This window comes from Sylvia atricapilla, chromosome 2 (assembly GCF_009819655.1).
Source record: "Sylvia atricapilla isolate bSylAtr1 chromosome 2, bSylAtr1.pri, whole genome shotgun sequence".
Classification (NCBI taxonomy): domain Eukaryota; kingdom Metazoa; phylum Chordata; class Aves; order Passeriformes; family Sylviidae; genus Sylvia; species Sylvia atricapilla.
In genome coordinates this window covers 23,076,473-23,095,320 of record NC_089141.1, presented here as the reverse complement: position 1 = coordinate 23,095,320, position 18,848 = coordinate 23,076,473, and positions in this window count along the sequence as shown.

The following is an 18,848-nucleotide window of genomic DNA, read 5'->3' as shown; positions in this document are numbered from 1 at the left end:
GATCAGGTATTTGTACTCTACTACACCAGGGATTTTACTTGAGAAAAATTTGCACCATCAGAGCTGTTCCCTCTAGAATAATTAGGAGGAAAATGTTCTCCATGAAGAAAATTTATCTCTGACTGTCATGGGAGATGTTCTCTTAAGAAAGCTGGAGGAAGATAGATGCTTGGCTGGACATCACTGAGATTTTTCAGGCGTGCACGGTTTCAGGTGAATTTAGTGTTGTGAAAAAGGCCAAATGGAGGAATGTGAAGACTGATGGTCTGATATTACCTCCTTCTAAATTTTATATGAGCAAACTTTCCTTTATCCAGATCTAGCCCTACCAAGAGACTTTTTCCTTCCCATCTTGGTTTTTGTGCTCAGGAGGACCTTCTGTCCTTCCAACTCCTTCTCAGTCCTGCAAAACGTGTGATAGTGTAACAACATTGACTTCAGCAGGGCTGCTCATGTCTGCACTTGGCTTTAGTGAGGGATGATGTAGATCTCCTGAGCAGAGCAGGAGATCAAAGGTCAACAGACTTGGGCTGGATCCCTGATTTCATCACTCAACTGCAACATGATCTTGGATGAAGACTGTGTTTTCTCCATTTACTTGCTACATCTGTATTTAATGGCCCTTACCCATGGTCAAAGAGCCCTTGCAGTGTGTCCACCACCAGTGTACTCAATCTTGTTTATTGAACACGAAGTGATACCTTACCCCATGGAGGTGTTTTATTAGCTGTGGATGAATTTGTTCACCCGTGGTGTTCATCACAGTGATTCCTGTGTGCAGCTCCGTGTCCAAGCAATCTACTTCCATTCTGGTGGCCAGAAAGAAGAAGCCCACAACCCTCTCTGTCTCATCCCTGAGCATGACAACCCACTGCTGTCATAGAGAGTGTCTCTGACTGCTATTCCAGCTGGTCATTTCCCCATCCCAAAGGATGATCATGTCTGTCTTCCCCCAAATCTCTCATCAGTTTTTAGTATTCTCTCATTCTCTCAGCTTTTCTGCCCCTAGTTTTGTAGAGCTTCCTTTCCTTAACACAGCATTAAAAGGAAGGATAAAAAAATAGAAGCAAAAAATGTGTGAGAGCAGAAACATGTGTGTCCTCTCCCTTCCCTGTGCCCTGAGAAGTTGATTTCTTGACATCCAGTCCCTTTGGGTGACCCATGGGACCCTGCCTAGAGACCTGTACCCTGTGATTTGAGTCTCTTCTCCATTATCTTGGTCCCCTGGTCAATGGAACAGAAAGAGAGGGTTGGTGTTGCTGGGTCTATTCAAGATCCAGGCACGTGAGGACATCTCACACTAAATCTGTGGGGAACCAGCCCTGGAAAAGCAACTAAATAGCAGGGCAGGAAAAGCAGTCTGGGTCAAGTGCCTTGTAGCCCAGACAAACCTATTTTGAGGTTGCAGGTCATCACAGGAAGGAAGACCCTTCCTATCAGTGTGTAAGACAGAGCTTTGCTGGCCCTGTTTAGCTGCCTGATTTCATTCTTTAAAAAACATCCAAACACCCTACAGACAACCTAAAGCCTCCTGCTTGTTTCTTAATCGGTGTTCTGTACTTCAGCCTGTTACTGTAATTTGTGTTCTCTCTGCCATCCCTCCTCCTCCCCTCACCTTCTCAGAGTAAAGCCTTAATCCACCTACATTTTCACCTTCCTGGAAAGCCCTCCCACCTCAAAACTCATTACCAATAACCTCCTTAAACTTCTTTTTAAGCTTCCTTACCTAATCCTCCAAGTTAGGTGTTCCTCTTAAAAGGCTCACACACAGAGATGCCATCTTCTACCATGGGGAGGCAAAACCCTTTCCAATTCCTTCTGCCACCTGTTCCTAGAGGATTTATTTATTTTGCAAAAGCCACGTTTCTGATGCTGGAAGTTTGAGGTCCTAATCCCTGGTGTCTACAGACATTGCAGTTTAGTCACTGGCTTTCAAACAGTACTACAGCATAATGTTGTTCTCAATACACTTGAGAACCTAGGAAATGGGCCTAAAAGTTAAACCACATGTTTAGGCCATTATAGTTTCCATTGGGAACTTGGATCCTTAGCTTTATGTGGATATCAATAGAAGCAAGGCTAATAATTTTTCTGTATAGGTATCAGGGATAGGTGTGTGTGAGAAAGGCAGGGGAATGGGCTGAACAAAGGTTAAAAAAATAATTAGCTTTTTTTCCCTCCCTTGCTAGAGGTGCCAACCCTCTCTATCACCGCTCAGCCACATGAAAGTTGATTTCTCACCACAATGACAGAGGTGGAAGCAAATAGCAGGCTGGGGACAAAAAAGTGTAGATGAGGGCAGAGTGAGGCAGCAACACGGTTTTAAAGCTGGCCCAAGGTTCCGTTCTACAAGCAGCTCATCTGCTTTGGGAGATTCTTTCCCCCTTTCCTTTCTTCCAGCTTCCCCTTTCTGCACCTCTGCTTTTACCAGTCTATCTTTGCCATACATTTATTGGACAGCTCCAATATGTGTAACCAAGAGAGTAGAAATCTCTGGTGCAGTAGGGGGCACCTTTCAAAATGCAAATAGAAAGCTTTTAAGTGGTTCCCATCTAACAGCTCTAATTAGCAAGGCTCCTTCTCGATTTAGCAAAGCTGGGATCTCGCTGCATCTCGCCCTGCACACCAATGTAGATGAGGACTGGAAGTTATTTTCTGTCTAGGGATTGCTGCCTTGCACTATGCCCTGTCACATGGGTGATCTCTCCAGACTGCCAGGGACTGTGCAGAACAGTGACTTGCTGCTCTGTGTCTTTCCCAGCTCAGGCTTCTCTCCTGCTGAGCTGCTGCGTACGATGCGCTCAGCAGCCGAAGATTCAGCACAGAGCCTTTTGAAGAGTCTCCGTGCAATTAGTACGGCAAATTGGAGCATCCCAGGAGGATACACAGCATCACGCTCACCAGCAACAAGATCTCAGCTCCACCGTACAAAAGGAACCTCATTTAATGTATTAAATATTTAATTAATGAACTGAAGCTTTAATGAGGTGGTGATGAAGATGCCAAACAAGATACTGGGACAGGAATATCCTACCCTGGAGATAACAAAAAGCTAGCTACTATTCTCTCAGTAGTATTTTTTTCATTGGCAACAAAACTGCCTGGGGAAGCTTGCAGTACCTTTAGGTCCAATTCTGCCTAGGTGAAGGGAATTACACAGGTGGGACGCATCCCAGATGTGGGATGGAAAGTTTCTTTATTGCCTCTTATATTGAGCTGGTATGGAAGCTTTGGCTGGGAATAGCAGGAGTGCTGCAGCCTCTCTGCTGCAGACAGCAGCATAGGAATTGCTAACATGGAGATAAACAGAGGTGTGTAGCCCTGGTTCCATGCCTGAGGTTTTTTGGTTTTCCGAAATTCTTTTCCCAGGGAATTTTCTGTAAACAGGAGAGATGTTTTTGTAACTGTAACTTTGTTATTCATTCCTTTTCCTAGGAGGGACTTCTTCTTGATGTCTCTCTGGTCTGACCAACATGATTGAAGAGATTTGTCTTTGTTTCACCAATCAAATTGGTCTGTGTAAAATAATATAAAAGGAAGACAAATCCCAAAAATAATGGAGTTATTTTCAGCCTTCTGAATCTCGGAGTCTGTGTCGTTGTGGTGTAAAACAGCATCAGAGGTGGAGTGGAAAATCATGTCAGTAGGTATGCCACTGCTAGAGCCATAAAAGGTCAGATTTCTCAGACAAGGCAAGTCCAGGGTTTCAGGTTAAAAAGGGTCCTGTTTTGCCCTTGCGTTGGATGTACTTGATGCCGCTGATGCTACATTACAAACACCAAAATGTTGCTGGTCTGAGCCAGGTGCTTTCCCAGAAGTGTTGGGAGTTAACCTCTTACATTTGGGATTATTCACTATGAGAATGTTCATTTTTCTTCCTTCAGATGGGATATTGCTACGGTTTTACCTGCTCACTGTCCTTACTGGGGTCAGGTTCTCCTGTCTGGAGTGATGAGGGCCAAGGGGCTGAGGCACTGAGGGCACCAGGGTCTTCTCCAGGCAGGAGGCACTCAAAGAAAAGGCCATAGGGAATTCTGGTGACGTGACTGAAGGATGCAAGAGCCAAAATAATTCTCACTGTTTCGTCTCTGTGTGAGAATTGCTTTAGCTGATCATCCCCTGTTATGGGAACCCTGGGATTTGGAAAGGAATAATAAAAGATTAATCGAGAAACTCCTGAATGAATTCAATAAAAATGACATATGGAGTGTGCACCGTGATATTTTTATGATTAGGCTGGCAGATAATTGGAATGAGCAGATTCTGCCCCACGCTTGATCAGGCCTGGTGTCTCAGAGATCCTTCTGGTTTCAGGGTTTCTTTACAACGGAAAAATTAGAGAGGAAAAAGGAATGAACAGAAAAGGAGGCAGACCAAATGCTTTTCTGCTCACTTTAGGAGGAAGCTCTGAAAAAGTTGCTGTTTAAAATGCATTTCAGATTCCAGAATACAATCACCTATGCTACAGGTTTTTGCTTGATTCATACAACATTAAAACCCAGGGCTGCGATTAGGGTTCCTCTGAATTTTCAGCCTTTCTCTCTTTGCTTCCAACTGGCAACCGCAAGTAGTCAGGCCCAGCATAATGGTTAAAGGGCAAAATTTAACAACCCCCCAACATCCTCTCCAAACTCTACAGCAGCAGGTTGTTTCTCAAGAGCAGCATTTCCAAGGCAGGGCCTCAGCTCGGAGCTGAGCCCTCTCCTACACTGGGTGTTCCAGCACATTTTGCTTGGACCTTAGGAAGGCTTTGCAGGACACTGTGGCAAAGTGTACCCTCTGCTGCTCTGCTTTGACAACCCTCTGTCCAGCTTTCCTTATCCCCTCTCTAACACAATGAGCTGGCTTTGATTCAGGGCCCGTGATGGCCTCCCTGCTCAGCTGTGGTGGGTCAGCTCTGTATCCCGACCAATTCCTCTCTGGTGCAAGTCACACATTTGTCAGGTTTGCAGAAGAGCACCTTCCTGCCTTCTTCCCTGCTAGTATCTGCAAAAGCACTGTGGTTCTGTGCTCAAATCCTGACCATGGCAGTAAGATGTGGAATGAAATGATCTCTAAGGTCCCTTCCAACCCAAACCATTCTGTGATTTTATGCTTCTGTGAAAGAGCTCATTAACTCCTTCTTCCCCATCTGCCTCTGGCCAGCCACTCTCTCGCCTTACATTAAGATTTTTCTTTAGACAAAGACTGTATTGCTGTTCCCTGCTTGTTCAGCACCAGGTGGAATGGGACCTTGATCCATACTTGATGGATCAGAGAGTGATGCAGCTTCTGTGATAATAAGTGATAATAAAAATTATTGACTGGTTCACAGCATGAGGCTGTGATGAAATGATGGAAGGTTATATTGTACCTTTAATCTTAGAAACACAAAAAGAGAGCGGGAGATAGGCAAGGACATGTGGATTTAGTTTATCTTTGTTTTTTTTTAATTCAGAGGCAGGTAGAGTTCATCAGGTGTGTTGTGGAGCCCTGAGAATACACACACTCTTTTTACCCTGTATAATATCCTGCTACCTTTCCTTTAAGGTCATGTGTGAGGTAATACTTCCCAGGAAAAGTGCTTTGGAAGATCTCATTTCACCCATTTGGGATATTCCTAGGTACTGTGCCTTGCTTTTTGTTAGATACAGAGCCAGCCCCTGGATGTTCATGTTGGAGCCAGGGGCTGTATTCAGGCTGAACAAAAATAAGTACCTTCTCTGAATTAAAGCTGTGGTGAATTTCATGAACACTAAAGTGTGGGCCCACACTTTATTTACACAGCTTCTCAGATGAACTTATACAGGTCTGTTTTAACTTTATTTCTACCCATAGCAGCAGCATGTGAGGTCCAGCTACCTCAATGAGTATGTCCATGCTTCCTGCAATTTACCCTGCAGTAAAATTGCAGGGAAGATGTTGCCCATTTGAAAGACCAGAGGAGACTTTACTAAGGCTTTTCTCTTCCAGATCTTCCCTGGGCATGAGTTTCCCCATGGAAATGAATCTCTGAGGGAAAACACCGCTTTCTTTACTATCGTAAATAAAATACAGCAACTTTTGACAGCTTTAAAATGTTAGACTCTGAACAGAATGTTTTGACTTGGATTGGTTCAAACATTTGCACTTGCTGAAATGAATCAAAGCATTTTGCTGTACATTTATTTGAAATCAGGTGGTGCCTGCCCACGGGGCTGCAGTGCCTCATGGGAGTCGTAGTTTGGGTGCATTGTACCTGCAGCCCTCATGGAATTATCTGCTTGTCTTGAGGCACATTTCCAATAATATCCTGCAGATCTGCACTGACTGGGCTGGATAGTGCACGGTGAAAGTCAAAGAGCAGCCAGGTATTGTGACAGATCAGTTCCAGCACAGATAGAAACAAGGCTGTGAAACATTCAGTGTAACATCCCCAGATGAGATGTCTGGTTTCAAGGAATGCCAAAAGACATTTTTTGGATTGGAGAAGTGGAAAAATGACTGCATTTCCAGTTGTGGGTTTGATCTGTTTGTTTATTTATTTGGTTGGATTTTGTTTATTTGCTTTAAAAATATTCCTTTGGAAATGTATGCATTAATTAAGCTTTTCATTCTGACAAATTATGATGTTTTTCATGGGCTGGACCACCCAGCTCTATTTTTACCTAACATAAGAGTTCAGTCTCGCAGCAGGTGTAATGGGATTGATTCAGTCTCAGCCACTCCAGGAGTGGAGTTAACCCAATGATTACTGACACAATTAATGAATTTTACCCTTGTTGCACAAAAATATGTGTTTCTTTGTAATTTTATTTGTATTAGGCATTTTTTCATTCTGAGAAATAATTTTTTCAGTGGAATTTGAAAATCCTTCATGATGGATGGAGAAAAGACCTACTTGCTTTATAAGAAGTGTAACCTCAGGCTTCTTGTATAGTCCATATTAAAAAAAATAAGAAAAAAAAAAGTGCCTTTTACTTTGAATAAAATATTTTAGGAGGAGAAACCCCACTCTCCCCTTGCCTTTTGTCTTCAGTGCTGCCATCTCAAGATCACTTCACCAACTGTTTAGTAACAAAGCACAGCACACAGAATGCTGGTAAGAGCAATGAAAACTTGTGTCCTGCAGGAGAGGCTTCAAGAGAGGTGAATGTGGAATTTGCCTGGACTGTGTAGGCCAAAATCTAGAGAGGGAAAGCAAGCCAGGACATCATAAATGACGGCAGATGAATCATGTTTTTCATCTGGAGGGAGATTCTTTTCCCGGGATCCCTTAGACACGGCTGCACACGGGGCAGCTCTGTGCATACTGAGTGGGGCTGCTCTGAGCCTGTGATTAGAATGCACCTCTCTAATCCTCTGAAGCTGCTGGATTAGGGTACGGGCACTCTGATTTATTTTGTCTGTTTGGGCTGTGCACACACTGTGTAAAGGAATTTGGATCTAATCTTTGCCATCATTATAATTAATTATATGCTATTCTCCAGCATGTAATGGTGGCGATAGAACTCTTACATGGATCTGTGTGTTCCTTGCACATTCTGCTGCAAGAATAGATCTGCTGGGGAGATATGTCTTAATTAATTGTTTAGTTCATCAAAACACCATGCTGGGCCAAGTTCAGCCCTGGCTTTATACTGTTGATTTTAGCTGATTGGCACCCAATGAAGGATTTAGCCCTGAAGTTTTTCTCCTTTTCATTTACCTTCTAATTTTTTTTTTTTTATTGTGCTGCAACTGGCAGCTAAATATGCATTTGGCCAAGTGGCAAGCATAAAAGGGAGGCCATCAGACAGCTATGTGTTAGGCTATTAGTTCAGCTGTGTTATTCTTCTTTGAACAGAGCTTCAGAGGGAAACAGGGATGGAGGAATGGAAAGAGCTTTTGCAGACAAAGAACACCAAGTGGTTGAAGAAGCTGAACCTCAAAGAGAAGGGGTGAGTTCCAAAGAGCCAGGCAGACCTTGCCCTGCGAGGTTTGTGACTCCTAGTAGCAGTCTGGTAAGCAGGTATTCCTATACCTACAACTGATTTGCATCCGTCTGGGCAACTGTCCCGTTTCTCTGTGCCTTCATGGGTTGGGGCCAGGAATACCTGTGAGTGTAGATAAATTGTTCAATGATGTGGATGTTTATTCCTGAGTCTGTGTGGAAACCTATTTGGAACAGGTTTACATTTGTGCTGCTGTATGAATCAGTCACTATACATAAATTTGTTGGGATTTCGAACATGTGCATGCTCCTGAGAGCATGAGATGGTGTATGAAGTCTTGTCACTCAGAATGTGAGTACCTTGTATCGTGTGTCTGGCTGCACACATGCATGCCTGGAATTGTCTGGGCCTGTGCAAGTGACTGCATGCTCACAGGAGTTTTTATTCACACTTGAGTGTCTGATAACAGCTGTCTGTGCAAATCTGAGCTTTGATTGCCTCCATTTAGGGTGTCCTTCGAGTGTTTCCAGTCCCCTGTTTGCCTGTGAAAGCCTTTTGTGCAGGGGTGCCACAGAGAGTACCTCTGTTGTACACAAGTCATGGGCGTGTTGTGCTCCACACTCCTGTGACCACACAATGTGGTCTGTGTCTGGATGTGTGGAAGAGATATACCCTTTCTCTGTGACAGTTTTGGTGGGGGTTTTTTTCTGCTAAGGTTGGGATTAATAGACAGGAGTGGCCATTTGTGTTTGGATTTGGATGTTAATTATCTTTTAACTATTTACAGACTCATGAGCAGTGAGCTTTAACTAGCAAGTTAGAGAACGAAGGTAAAATGGAGTACCTCTAACTCTTTCTAAGGTCAGAGGTGCTAATTACCCAATAACAAGGTGACACTTATATTATTTACATTTTTGACTTAATAATGACTACCCAAGGCCTACAATGTGGACCTATTCCATTTATTACAGAAAACCATCCAAACCCATGAAGATGAAGGAAGAAGGAGGTGAAGAAGAAGGACTTAGACAATGCCTCAAATTCTCCCTATTGCTTCACACACATTACTATATACTAAAATCTTAAAATCTAAGTTTCTAGAATTCTAACATTTCTCTCCATAGAAAGCAAACTCTTGAAATTCCTTTTGCCTTCGCATTCTCTTCCTGCTTTCTGTTGTTCACATACTAGGAGCTTGTAGTTACATTTCTAAAGCTAGTTGCAGCTATAGGGAATTCCTTCCAAGCATTTTCTTTGAAACACGTAAACCTTTGTGGTAGACTGATGGAGGAGCACGATGTACGTCAGCAGGTGGATTGGGTTCATCTCTGAGTGGAGCATCAGTGGACACAAGGCACCAGCTCCCAGAGGAACCAAAATGGGCACTGTATACCCCTTAATGCTGGCGTAGCTGTGAGGCATTCGAACAGAGGTGGTATCCTGTGCCAGCAATTGTTCACCTTCATTAGGGCAGTTGACTTAGACATCAGTGGATTTAGGCTAAGACTTCAACAGACTTAGGCTAGAGTTGACCCAGCAGCTGTATCTTTTCTGCCTCTGCCCCAGAGCATACAGTAAAGGCAGGATTTTTAATGATGAGTCCCACTCAGCTGTGTTCTCCATGCAAATTTTCCATCGGGCCAAGGGCAGCAGTACTGGCATTTTTATTATGAAGCTCTAGCTGAGGGAGAACTGCATCTTCCAAGAAAGGGCAGCACAATTACCTGTTTCTACAAAGAAAGCTGAGAGGGGGAAAAAAGTAAAGAAAAGAAAGAAGAAAAAATAAAGGAAAAGACACAGAAGTCTCATTCCTTTATGCTCTGGGTTCTTTGTAGTTTTCTTTGTAAAGGTCATAGTTATCTCAAGAAATGGGAAATTCTCAGAATCCTTTAAACTCTAGTCCTTTTACTTCTTAAAGTGGCCTAATTCCAGAGAGCTTAAGGTCTAACAAGGGATTTGATCCTACCTCTCTCTCTCTCTTTCTCTCTCACAGCAGGTTTGATGGCACTCAGATTGCTCATTTGTATTTTCTTTTGTGAGGCAAAGTGCTTTGGTTTCTCTTCCATCTGTCATATGTGTGTTCTTTCCTCTGCCTGTCAGGAAGGCAACATTCCTAGGTAACTGGCAGAAGAAATATTTTCACTTTAGTTATAAGAATAGAGGCCAGAAAAAGGCACTGACTTAACCTTTGTTCGAACACACCTGAGATGTGAAGGATGCTGACCAATGTCTCTTACTGCACGAGATGCTGCTGCTCTCCTCCCCGTTATAGCCACAGCTTTCTTGGTAGGGCTTTATTGTGCTTCAGCAGGGGCTGATAGTTTCATTTTGCCCAAATGGCTTACACATTCCTCCAGTAAAGATGCACAGCTTAGTAGGACTCAGCTTTGCTTTTCCATTGATCATTCACTTACATATAGCTGACTTGTTTGTTTGCTCACGGTCACAGCAAAGGTCGGGAGGTGCTAGATGGCACAGAGATGTTTGAGTTTCTTGGATCTTTCATAAATACTGGGAAAGAGAGAGAAAAACATTTTTATTCTTATTTTTTCACTGGGTCAGTCCCCAGTGCCATGAGAAAGTTCAACCTGACAAGTGGAGCTAACTCCTTAACAAACACTAAAAGGCGTGTGGCAGGGTCTGAGGTGGGAGAAAAAGAAAAAGCCAAAATTGTGCATACGCTTAGTCCAAGTCTAGCAAAGAGTTATAGCAAAAAATCCAAACAACCAAACCTCCCAAAAACCCGGAGGGAAAAGAGTTAAGAATTATTGTAAATGTCAAACCATCTTGGATTTGATTGAAGTATTTAATTTTTGAAACACTCAAATATTTAATTTTGACATTCTTTTCACATAAATATCTTTGTCTTTTGAAATGGCATTAACACTGATCTACATTAAAAACAAAAAGATTAGGCAGCAGTTTAAATAACCCAGAGAAGAAAAAAACATTGTGTTTGAATTGACCAAGTTTGGGTTTGGCCAAAGATGCAATGGTTGTGGTTTACTTTTATTTTGCTGAAAACCTTTACAAAGTTTTCTTTCTGTGTGAATCCAACCAATTATTTTTTCTTACTGCGTTTTTCATTGAGACACTGCAAACGCCAAGCAAAAATTCTTCTTTGGTGCATTTAACCCCTGGCTACTGCAGCTGCTCCTCATTTGAGCAGGAAGAGATGGGCAAACCTGAGTATCCTAAAGGTGTCAGACTTGAGCGATACTAGCTCCCAGGTCCAAATCCCCTTGGCTCACTCCTGATGTATGTATGTCCCTGATGATGTAGGGCCTATTAAGAAAAGACCATATCCTCAAGACATTCTTTCCTTAAGTGACACACTCTCTCCAGCATTTTTATAGGACAGCACTAATTTTTCATAACGAGACACGGTAGGCTACAGCCCTTTAATAGGCTTGTCAAGTCTCATGTAGTCAGGATGAAATGAGCTCATTTGGTATCTGTCTCTCACACTCCTGTTGTGGTGTAGCTGAGATGCAGATGTGCACTGCCCTGACCCTCTGCTGCTCCAGAAGGACGTTCCCAAACATTGCCAGAGGGGCTGGTGCTGCCAGGAAGCCAAGGAGCACACAAGGATATAATCCCCCAGATAACATGGTCTGAGCAGTGGCTGCTGCAGGATCCAACATCCCTTCTCCACGTCACCGATTGCCCCTTGCCATATCACCTGCTGTGTGCATGTTTGTGAGAGCTCTGTCCACTGGCTCAGAACATGGATAGGAGGGGATAGCTTCACACTGGAGGGTCCTTAGCCTGGGAATTTGTTCTGCTTTTTCTGTTGATAGAGAGGCTCCATTGCCATTCCTTTGTCTTAAGGATGGTCTGTCGAGATGGTCTGTTCCCATCACCTCTCTTTCTTGAGGCACAACCTGCTGGGGCAGCCTCAGCTCAGGATTTACAACAAGAACTTTTGAGTGGGGCTCTCCTCTGATGGGGAGGACTTGCCAACAAGGGCTCAATGGCAGCTCATCTGAAGACTAGAATCTAACAACTTCCTGGTGCTTCTCCATTACCACTCTACTTTACTTGGAGTAAAATTTCAAGGCCAATGCTGGGAATGAGAATTGAAGGCTGGGAATGGAAGCTTTGCAGGCTTGGGTGTGCACAAAGCAGCTGAGGGTGGCAACTCTGTGGCTGCGAAACTGGCTGCTCCTCTGATGCTGAGAGGCTTTGTTGTGACAAAATCCCACAGCTTTTCGAAGAAATAATACTGAAAGAAAAGAGATTTCTAGTACGTCACCAACTTCCTGCAGACTGTCCTGAGAGTGGCAGTCCTCAGCAGAGCCCGTGACACCTACCATTTGTAATTCACAGCAGCAATAATCCTGAGAGACTCAAGCCCGTGCAGGCAAGACGTGGGCAAGGTAAGCTTGTCCTTCCCAGCTCTGCTGGGATTTTTGGTGCATGACTTTAGATCACTTCATCTCTGGCAGGAATAGTGAGAGATACTCATCTAACACCATAGTGTATTCTGAGGAAGAAGGAAGGGACTGAGAGAAGAGAAGTCAAAAATGGCTTTGGTTAGGGTTTGAGCCTGCTAAGTGGTGCTCGTTTTTGGCTTTCCCTTGTGCGCTGGTAAGCAGTCTTCTGTCACCTATCCCTGCTTCCTTTCAGCTCATCACGCGTGCCGTGTGTGCGGTGACAGATACGTGTGCAGCGTCGTCTGTGCTGTCGGCACCCCTGCAGCTGGCCCGGTGTGAATGCCAGGCAAAAAAAGTCCCTCTCCAACAGCTGGCACTGCCAAAGAGCTTGCCCGCCTTATTAACAGTCCACTTATCCGGAATCCGCTCGCTGAGCAGAAACCGCTCCATAAATCCTCCTGCAATTTGCATTCCTCATCGCTGCCGCTCATTACCGCTGACCTCACTTCTGCTGCTGGAGCTGATCAGCCTCCCACCGCCGTGCCTGCGAGGCGCTTCTCCATTACCACAACCTATTAGCGGCGGCAGCGCCCGGGCGAGCGCGGCACCGCTGCTGAGTCAGGAAACATTCCCAACTCCTCATCCCGCTCCCTCCCAGGCCCGGCGGGGAGGCCGTGACAGCCGGCGCAGCCCAGCAGCTCTCCCCGGCGTGTTTCAAGGCCGAGCCGCTCCCGGGAAACTCAGCGGGGTCATTCCTGGACTCCTGCGTGCTCGGGTGGGAAATGAGCTCTGAAACCGCGAGCGCTTGCTCATCAGCGGCGGGGTTTCTCCGGCAGCACCTCACCCATCGGTGCATGTGGATGCAGGTTTCCGGTTTAATACCCGGCTCCTCACGCTGTGGGAACCGCGTCCCTGCTGCTTCCTTCCTCAGGAGCCGAGAAGCAAAAGCTCTCGGACATCTCGCCACAGTCCTAAGCGCAGGGAGTGCCTGAGGAGGCCGGAGCAGGCGGTGCACACCCAGTGTGAGCCCCGTGCTCTTTGTGCCGGCGCTTGTAGGGGTAGGTCAGGGACAAAGCAACCAAGGATTCCTGTTTATGCTCTCCTTCCCGAGTGCCAGGGCAGCTGGAAGTGTGAGGGCTCACGCCACCTTCTCCTTCTTTTTGCAAAGCAGACGCTGAGTGTTCAGCTTCCAGGCAGGGGAGGCAAAGTCAGCGACGTGCTCCAGTCCTGCTCTGTGCTGCAGTGAAGGGTGAAAAAAGAGACTTACGCTGTATTTTGAACCTGTTACCTTTCTGTATCGTGTTGGGGGTCCCGAACACCACACCAGATGTTTCCCAGAGCCTCAAAATAGTCACACAATACTCTTGTAAGTAGTCCTGTTATGCTGCCATGTAAGACTCTTGTTTTTCAGTTTTCCAGGGTTGAAATCATAAATGGCAGAGAGAGTCACTGGTAGAATATGGAGGTATGCTCTGACTTGAGTGCTTCAGTTCAGAGCAGGCTGGAGGAAAAGACCTGGCTGTTTCGTTTAAATGATTCTTGGATTTAGGTAAGTTTTAGAAACTGGAACATGATTTTCAGGTGAGTTGTCTGGTCTCTGATTTGCTGTAGAGGTTCAAATGCCTTGTGAGCAATATTGAAATAGCTCATATTGCTGTAAGTTGGTGAATGAGCATTCATTCTGTAATGTGAGGAAAGGTTTTATTTTAGTGGGAATGGAGGAAGGGGTGTGGGCAGAGAAAAAGCCTCCTAGTATTCCCTAAGCTCTTTTCCCTTCGTCCCAGGCAAGCAAAGCCTTTCTTTGCAGGGGGAGAAACATGTTTACTTAGTATAGCAGAGGGACTAAGATGCAGCCTCATTAAAGTACAGCTCACGTATAGCCGGGGGTTTCATATATAGCCTTTTTTTTTTTTTTTAACCTTCTCTGTCTTGATGGAAACAAAAGGAGGAGAAGAGGAAAAAAAAATAGAGAGAGAAAGAAAAGGAAGGAAGTGAATTGCTTAATGGAGGTGCTCTGCCTGCATATTTAATACCCTGGTTTTATTGAATAGAAGGTGAAAAAGTGCACCTTGTTTGTTGCTTGCCTGTCAACCCATGGCAAGAAGGCATCCTTTCCCCTGGCTGGTGCCTTTTATTAGTCAATGGTTTCCAGAGTGTAATTATACCGTAGATCTGAGATGCATTATACACACAATTACAATTCCCCAGCCGAGCCCGGTATTTATTAAGCAGGGAGATATTTGTTCAATTGTTTTGGAGGGCGAAGGTTTTCTTTTGTTTCTTTCTTTTTTTTCCTGACCCCTTTAAACTGTAACACAGATCCTTGGGAAAGGTCTGTGCTTTGTGTCTCAGTGAGGGTAGGGTGCATGTCCCATTCTGTTAGCGCACCTTGTCACCTAAAAGCCTTGGCAAGAGAAGCTGCAGTTTGCAACTGAATTTGCAGGGGCAGAGCAAAAGGCACTGAAAGATCTTATGGAAATTTTTCTTTGCTGGGTTCCTGGTTTGCTTTTATACAAGGGAGACGACCTCTGGGCTTTGCAGAGGCCCTGTTGGGGGGACTGCTTGTGGTAAAAACCTAGCACAGCTTTGCCAAAATCTCTTCCCTCCTGTGCATTTGTGTAGGTCAAAATCCACTGTTTATGTTCAAGTCAGCTTTGCCACAGCAGAATATACACCCAAAGCCTCTTTTGACTTCTTGTTCCTTGGGACTACTTCAGAGCATCCCTTATTAAAACAGAAACTACAGCTTGTACAGCTTGGCCTAACCCTTGAAAACTGGATTCTAGGAGTCCTTCAGGGCAAACAGCATTTCATTCTAGATTTTGTGTGCCACTCTGACCACTAAGAAAATACAGCCTATGTAACTTATCTTGGCAAGAGCACAAAAGACAAAGGAGAATGACCAAAAAAAAAAAAAAAAACACCACCAAAAAAACCCACCAAAAAAGGTAAAGACATGGTTGCTGGTTAACCAAGCTGGTTTAACCAAGCATTTTAGGACCACAAACCATAACATTATTTGCCACAAGTTGTTCAGATCAAGTGCCCACCTTGCATTGTCTTGTCCTTTCTCTGAATGAAGCTGGTAGCAGCAGAGAAGGCAAGGATAAAAGCTTTGCAGCCACTTTCCCTTCAGAAATATGTTTCCTGAAATGTAGTGAGCTCTGTTAAAAATGCATCCCATCCATCTATCATCCTAGGTGCAGTCCTGCTGGGATTTTTCCATTTCCACAATATCCTCACTTTAATAAGGTGACCAGAACAGGGCGAGAATCATTTCCTTGTTATTAATTATTACCATGACTGCTGTACGGCAGTGTGCTCAAGGGTGTAGAGCTATAATCCCCAAGAACCTCCTCCTGAAGGGCATTTTATCTTCCCTAACACTCCTAAACACTGGTATGTCAGACCTGCCCCCACAGCTTTCCTCTCAAGCTGTGCTTCAGCCCTTCTCCCCTTGACCCTGCATAACCAGCAGGTCCTCCCGGCATGTGCCTTATCCCTTAGACTCTGCCTGAGTGGGAACGTCCTTCCAATAGGACTGCAGAGTACATTTAAACTGATAAGGTTTACAGGTGTAATCCTTGTGCAGGGTGCAATGTTTTGGCTATTAAACAAGCCTATCTCATCAGGTTAGCTGATGTTATTTGGGGAAATGTTTGCAGTACCCTAGCCCTCTGCCCCTAAGACCCCTTTTCTCATGTGGGGATGATGGTGTTCATGCTGGGATTCGTTCTGCTAGACTCTGTATCTGCATCCCCACTGATGTGACTGCTGGAGCTCTCCCTTGAAAGCAAGGCCTCGGGTGACACTTTGGGCTTTTATTTCGATGTGGGCAGCAAAATGTTCCTGGCAGCTCTGGTGTTCCGTGATTGGCAGCTTTACTGCTACTACAGCCACCCCCTGGTGCCTACCCCACTCTTTTGTTGGGTGCATCTCAGTCTGGAACCAAAAAACAGACACGTGGTCTATTTGCTGTCCAGCCACTGCAGATGACAGCCCAAAACAACCAATAGAAGCTGCTGGTAAGTGTGGCTTTGGGCTGCTGCTCAGTATGGCAACAGCTAAAGACCAGGGAAGTTCTTGTGCCAGCAGCTAGGGCAAGCAGATGACTTGGGAGCAGGCAGCCAGGCAGAGGTGACTCCTGAGACCGGCACAGCTGTTTGCCTGTGTGCACCTGAGCCAGGTTCCCACAGCACTTTCTGCTCTTATCCTACACACATCCCAGCAGTATTTTCTCCTGGCAAGGAAAGACAACAGCTAACCTGAAAGAAAAGCTTAGGAGAACCAAAGCAGCTGTTGTTTTGAGATGAGTAAGGAGCTGGGATCGTCTTAGTCTGCACTTTCTGCAAGTGGCTCTGTCTTTACAAGCCTTTTACAACTATGAAGTTACAATGAATTAAGAGCCAAACTTTATTTTTTTTTTTTCCTAACAAAGACATGGTCCACTTGGGGTTGGGATTTGCTTGTTTCCATTTACACTGAAAATATTCTTGAAAGGGAAGCACGAGGACACCCTGCTACTTGGAAACAGCATCTGTATTTTACTCCCTTTCATTAAATGAAATGCAACGTCCATAAACTACATTGTGCACAAAGGTCTCTTCCTCACCTTGATGCATAGCAGAGCATGGTGTTGATGACAGCCCTCACCTCTATTGGTTTCCTCTGCCAGGCTAAATCCAGTAGCAAAAAATGACAGAAATAACTTTTAAAGGTCTTCGTTTCAAGTCCCAATTCCCGCCCTATGTCTGAAAGATTGTAAAGATGAGATACTGGGTGAAATGTGATGTGTGCACAGCATATGTGATTTAAGATAGTGAAACCCAAAGAAATATAAGAAAAAACAGGTCTGAATTTCAACGGGCATCTTTAAATGTCTACTTTCTAAGAGTTTCTAAATCTTCAACTGAAGCCATTATTTAACAAATCCATTTTTCCATGATGCCAAATTTCAAAATTGCATTCAGTAATTATACATCAGCCAGTGCAAATCTCCAAACCTAACCTTATCTGTGGAGTAATTCTGATGCCTGTATACGAGATCCCACAAAACCTTAGGACTGGAATTAAGATTTAGGACTAAAATTAAGACTGCTAGAAAGTACATTCCCCTAGACATAAAGAAGGAGGAAAGAACTGATTAAATTAGTAAATATTTAGGTTTTCATTTTGTTTTGTCAGTCTCTGTCACTTTCTGTCTGTCACCTGCAGCAGATGCAGCTCATATCTCAGCTGAACACACAAATAGTGCTTGTTCATTTTGGAAATGTTTATTTGTTAGGCATCCATTTGTTTGCATGAGTTATATGGCTTCCATCAATTACACTGTACGTGGTTCATTATGTGAGATCATTTTGCAGTAGCATAAGAGCATGAACTATAGTGTGATTCCTAATAGTGGCTGGGGATATGTTGCTGCTACTGTTCAGAGAAAATAATGGCAGCGGGGAAACCTGCACCATTATTGTTTTTGTAATTGTTGGTTTACATGATAACAGTTCGAGTGTAGAAATTACAAAAAATAATAGGATATTTTAAGGCTGGGGCCTCAGTTTTAGATCAGAGTCTGCATTTCTCAGGATGTAATGCAGAGTTTTCCAAGGACGGGGACTATGGTTTTTGTGGAAGACATTTTGCTTCCATTACAAAAATGCTGCTGCTCATTTTCTTTTGGAGTCTTGCTTTTACAATGACTCCCTGAACAGCAATTACAGGAGAGCTGCAAAAGTTTATAATTTTTGATTCAATGCTACCACTTCACTAATATTAAACTTACTTATAGAAATGCCACTACATACTGCACATAAAACCATTAATTTGGCCATGACCAAATCAGCAACAGTGTTCTTAGGCACATATATCTTATAAAAAGAGGAAGGTGATGACTAATTAGCATTAGAAATATGATCAAGGGTTTATATCTTGTAGTGTCTTAGATCAAAGATGATGTGGGCTTGGTGTTCTCAGCCTGGATCCCTATGGGCATGTGTCTGTGTAGGAAGCCACATTAAAAATCTGGCATAATTCAATATGATTAGCTGATTCTGTTTAAGCAAAAGCTGGTTTAATAGGCAAGGGTCTCAGAAAAGAGAAAGAGAGAGAGGCTTCAAATTCAAGATAAGAGGCAGAATTTTGAGGGGAGTTCAGGACTAGAATAACAAGTAAAAAGTGAGGCAAACAGGTGGGGGTGTTAATGGGGACCCCCAGCTATGGGGTACCAGGAGTACTTGTGGCTGCAGGGACACAGGTCTACAAAGGTGTTGGGGAGAAGGGGGGCTGCAAATCAGAGGAGAGCTGACTGCACTCTAATTAATAGCATGAGTTTTAAAGAGCGTGAAGTCACCTCAACAGCAGCTCATGAGATGTATGGGATTAGTTTGTATAGTAATGGAAGAGTAATAACCAGAATTTAATTGTTATGGCTGGTGAACTAGCTGACCCCTCAGCCCAGTGGGCATTTAGATAATTTCCAGCACTGCAGTGAGCCTAGCTAGCTCTTCATATGGGGAGGGGGAGGGGTTGGGATGGGGGGGGGGGACCCTGGCAAGAAATATTTAAAGAAAAGCAAACTAGTAAT